The sequence below is a fragment of the Piliocolobus tephrosceles genome, unplaced genomic scaffold (genome assembly GCF_002776525.5).
Source record: "Piliocolobus tephrosceles isolate RC106 unplaced genomic scaffold, ASM277652v3 unscaffolded_34621, whole genome shotgun sequence".
Taxonomy (NCBI): domain Eukaryota; kingdom Metazoa; phylum Chordata; class Mammalia; order Primates; family Cercopithecidae; genus Piliocolobus; species Piliocolobus tephrosceles.
Window position 1 is genome coordinate 1 of NW_022318334.1, and position 5,318 is coordinate 5,318.

Sequence of the window (5,318 nt, forward strand, 5' to 3'; positions counted from 1 at the left end):
CATGATAGTTCATTGAGTGACCAACTGAATGAATGAAGGAAGAAATAGCGTTCCAAGGTGTCTCCCGTTCATACTACTCTTACTGTGTGTCTCCACTTGCATCTGTATGACTGGAGACATTCACTCAACAAAAAACACAAGCTGAAATTATAATCATATCCTCCCTTTTTTTCCCTCAATTTTTTTTGTGCCATGAATTATACTAGGATACTTAGGGAGTTTACTGGATGTAGTCTGACTGAATTCTGCCAAAACAGCTATGTCTTAGTCTGCACTTCATGCACTTTTTAGAAGTAATGGAGGTTGAGATAAGTTAACTGTTGTTTCTAAGGTGCCAAAGCTGCTAAGTGGGAAAGCCCGAATAGAGAAGCAGGTATTTTTACATTTTAAATGTGATTTTTTTTTTTTTCCCGCTGTAGCAGCTCAGTTATTCTGCCCGTTCTTTTGCACTTTAGCCCATTCATTCATACACCAAATATCTAATTCCAGACCTCTACTTACTTTTTGGGCTTAACTTTTTTTGTTTTTTTGTTTTGTTTTGTTTTGCTTTTTGTTTTTTGACAGAGTGTCACTCTGTCACCCAGGCTGCAGTGCAATGGTAAGACCTTGGCTCACTGCAACCTCTGCCTCCCGGGTTCTAGTAATTCTCCTGTTTCAGCGTCCAGAGTAGCTGGGACTACGGGTCCCTGCTACGACGCCTGGCTAATTTTTGTATTTTTAGTAGAGACAGAGTTTCACCATGTTAGCCAGGCTAGTCTCAAACTCCTGACCTCAGGTGATTGGCCCCCCTTGGCCTCCCAAAGTGATAGGATTATAGGCATGAGCCACTCCTCCTGGCCTGGGTTTTAATTTCATTTTAATTTAATTTCATTTCATTTTATTTTACTTTTTTTTTTTTTTTATTTTGTGACAGGGTCTCACTTTGCTGTCCAGGCACTACTGGCATAATCTCCATTCACTGCAACTTCCGCCTCCTGAGTTCAAGTGATCCTCCCACCTCAGCCTCCTGAGTAGCTGGGAATACAGATGTGTACCACTACACTCATTTTTGTATATTTTGTAGAGACAAGGTATCACTGTGTTGTCCAGGCTGGTCTCAAACTCCTGACATCAATGGATCCGCCCATCTCAGCCTCCCAGAGTGCTGGGATTACAGAAATGAGCCACCACATCTGACCTTGGGCTTACCTTTCAAGTCAACTTTGGCTCATTGTCTTCCTTCAAACACCACATTCAGGGATTTGTCAAATAGTGAACACTATTCTTCCACAACTGTTTTGAATCTATCAATTACTTTCCACTCATTTACTACATATTCACTGGGGAGATGCTCTGTGCCAGACACTGTAGTAGGATCAGGTAATTTGGAGGAAGAATAGACACCCCACACCTCAAGACAATATAAATATGGACAATGGAAGATCCACCTCGAGATTCACCGTTTTCCGTCTTTCTGTCATTTTCAGCTAAATAACTCCTTCAAAAATATCTTAAAATAACTAAATAACTCTTTCAATAATAGCACTCTTCTATATGCTGGACTACTCTTAATTTTCTGGTTATAACATGATCTTACTTTTCTTTTAATTTTTGTCTTTGCTTTCTACCTAAACTTTTATTTTGCGTTATGAAGTTGATAGGTCCATTACTGGATGGTGTGGTTCAATTCTCCAACATGCTTGCTGATTTGTTTTCTACTAAGTCTACCAATTACTGAGAGAGAAGTGTTAATGACAGCAACTATTATTGGATTTTTCTGTTTTTACTTGTCATATCCAATTTTGTTTATGAGTTTTGAAACTCTGTGTTCTCACATACATTTGGGACAGTAATCCCCTGGAAAATTGACAGTCATTTGGCAGCCCTCATTATTCCTGAAAAGTTTCTCTACTTTCAAATCTTCTTTGTCTGATTTTTTATATGTACCTTACAGCTGTCTTTGATTACTGCTTGCATGAGGTATCTTTTCCCACTCTTGTCTTTCAATCTGCTATATAACTTCTATTCTTATATATGTGTATTGCAGGTGGCTTTCTTTAGTGAGCATATTTATTTTTAACACATTCTGATTATCTCTAGTTTTTAATTAATGCATTTAGATAATTTACATGCAATGCTACAGATAAGTTTTTAGATAGGTCTATTATTTAATAATTTATTAACCTTTTTTCCCTTTGTTTTAACTCATCTATGTTCCTCTTTCTATCTTGTTTTGGTTTATTCAAATCTTGTTAGTAAGTGGCCTAGGATCTACCATATACATATATAACCTTTCACAGTATAGTTAGAATCAATATTTTGCCATTCAGATTGATTATAGAAACTTCATGAAGATTTAGGCCCATTACACTTACCCTTTTATCTTATGTATGTAGTACATCTAGATACAATGATAACTGCATCAGATAAAGTTACAATTTTTGTTTTCAATCATCAAGCATACCTTAAGGATCTCAATGGAAGAATAACAGTCTGTTAGGTCTACCCAGACATTTTCTATTTCTGCTTTTGTTTCTTCATTGATGATGTTCTAAGTTTCCTTGTGGTATCACTTTTCTTATCTCAAATCTTTGCTAATTCTTTTCCAGCAGTCTTGCTAGGATTGAGAATGTATTTATGTGCCTTCCAATGAGAATGCATTTATTTGCCTTTATGTCTGGAAGATACTTTTGATCCACATAGCGTTCTGGTTTGACATGTCTTTTTCTTTTGGTACTTACTGAATGTTATGACATTTTTTCTGGCTCCTGGGGTTCCTGATGAGAAACCTATAATCATTCATATAGTAGTTTCTCTTTCATTTCCCTTTGGCTGCTTTCAAAATTGTTTTGTATTTTCTTAGTTTTCAGCAGTTTGATTATGAAATGTCTTGCTCTGGGTTTCTTTGGGTTCATCGTGCTTGACATTTACTGAACTTTAAAAATCCGGTTTATATCTTTTGATAAATTTGATACATTTTCAGCTATTAATTCTTCAAAGTTTTATCCCACAAAGACCTCTTTGTTCTCTTCTTTCCAGATTACAATAATGTGAATGTTAGATATGTTATTTTTTATTTGTCCCTGAGCCTCTGTTCAGAGAAAAATAAAATCCTCCTTTCTCTCTGTAGTTCAGATTATGTACGTATCCTTGTTCTGTTTTCAAGTTCATTGACTTTTTCCTTAGTCTTCTGCATTCTGTTATTGTGATCATCCAATTAAGCTTTTTATTTCCCCTAATAGTTTTGGTTAATACATTTTTTAATTCTTAAGTTAAAGTTGGTGTTTATATATTCCAAATATTTGGTGAGACTTTCCAACTTTCGATTCACTTCACGAATGCTATCCCGTAATTCTAGGAGCATTGGTATAATAACTGCTTTAATGTATGTGTCAGATGATTTTGACATCTGTGTCCTCTCAGTATTGTCATTTGAGGGTTCTCTTTGCCTTGTGAATTAAGATCTCCCTGTTTTTTCAAATGCTGAATATTTTGGGATTGTAACCTCCTGGACTTCTTTGGTTTATGTGATGAGACACTGTGTCTTGTTGAAATCTTAAGGATAATATTGCTGTTTTTGTTTTTGCAGGCACACAATGGCCTTGTATTTAAGTTCCAAGTACCAACTAGCCTTCTATGTGTTGTTCTTTCAAAGATAACTTTATTTGAAAGCCTTAACACTACTGTTCAGAGATCTCTGGAGTGTGTGCCACCCAGTGGTCAGTGAGGACTGGAAAGTGGGCCGTTGCTCAGTTCAGCTCTCAGGCTCTTTTTTGGTAAGATGTTTGGGATTAGAGCCACTTATTCATAGCTGACCAGGTGCATCTACAAGTTCACAAATAACTTTATGGGTTTGCTTTCTACAGTATCTGTCCAGGCACATTCTAGTGACTTGAAACATCCTGGTTTCAGTCCTCTCACCAGAAAGCTGGGGCTGTACTTACCCAAGTGGCTTTGCCCTGCCCTTTTCACAATTGTCTCACATTCAAGCTGCAGGCAGAAACAGGGAGAAAAGAGCAATTGCATACGTCCCTTGGTTTCACAGCTCCTCAAAGAAACAGAAAATTAATTACACAGTAGATACACGCTATATTGAATACCAGGAGTGAGCTGTCACCAGCACTGTATTGTTGCTGCTCCTACAACTTGAACTAAAGCAGCATCCTGCTCTCAGACACTAACTTGGGTTTGGAGACCTAAATAATAAAGCTTGGAGAATGTGGGCATCGATCCCACTACCTCTTGCATGCTAAGCAAGCGCTCTACCACTTGAGCTAACTCCCCATATCAGGGCAGAGTTGTTTATCCTTAGTGGGTGGCATGGAACACAGGTGATTTCAGGGCCTTCACTGCAAGACCAGAGCTTTACTAAGAGCAGATCTTCTCATTGATGGTCCAGGGCAAGAGCGCAGTGGCTACTCATTCTCTGCAAAGAAGGAGGAGAAAATGGAACAAGGAGAAAGTCACAAAGGGAAAACTTGTGCTGCCAAAATGTCAAATTTAGGGTATTTCAGGACAGAAAAAAGCATGTCCTGGCAAAGGAGGAGGTGCCTAGACCTGCCCAGCTAAAGTGTCACAGATTTTTAAAAAATGATTAAATAATTAAAAATGATTAAATGATTTTGTGTGTGTGTGTTGTGTGTGTGTGTTTATAAAAGTGGGATGGCATTATCACTTCTTCCTTGTAGCTGAAAGTTGTGAGATGGTACACATTTCTGGAAGGCAAAAAAGAATGTTTTCATAACTAGGCCCTTTCAGGAATGAGGCCAGCGTGCTGACCACTCCCCTAGGAAATTCCTGGAGAGTGCTTCTTTCACTTACATCTGAGAAATGGGTTGCCTCCTTGCTAAGGTGTGTCACATACTAGTTACATGTCCAACTATATATCAGAACAACAACAACAAAATTACAGAGCAGAGCCATAAAGAATAAGAGACAAGATCATATCAGAGTGTAAGAATATGTAAAATGTCAGAGTGTAAGAATCAAAATTTAGCTATGCAGAGAAGGAGTGGACATATGTTGGAGAAAACCGGGCTGTTTGTAGAAATTCCTGTGTGAAGAAACAAACCTGTTCAATTAAAGTGGAGGTGTGTGTGTGTGTGTGTGTGTGTAATACACATTGAGGGAAGCAGTGATTGAAAAGCTTGGTCTCTTAGAGATATGTTGGGAGAGTATTATGAAAACTTAAGATAAATTGAGAAAATCCCAGGCAAAATGCTTAAATAATTAAAGCAACATGTTATAAAAAGTGTTTAGTTTTGAATGTCAGAGCTTAAACAAAGAAAACAAGAATTGGATTTAAAGGGAAAGAAGTCATAAAGATATTAAAGGATTGA

At 37.5% G+C, this 5,318-nt stretch overlaps 1 non-coding gene across 1 annotated transcript; it reads right to left on the bottom strand.

Moving 5' to 3' along the window:
* Positions 1 to 4,190: 4,190 nt before the first annotated feature.
* Positions 4,191 to 4,263, bottom strand: TRNAA-AGC. Its single transcript has one exon. It is a non-coding gene; the product is annotated as a tRNA-Ala (tRNA).
* Between the last annotated feature and the right edge of the window lie 1,055 nt (positions 4,264 to 5,318).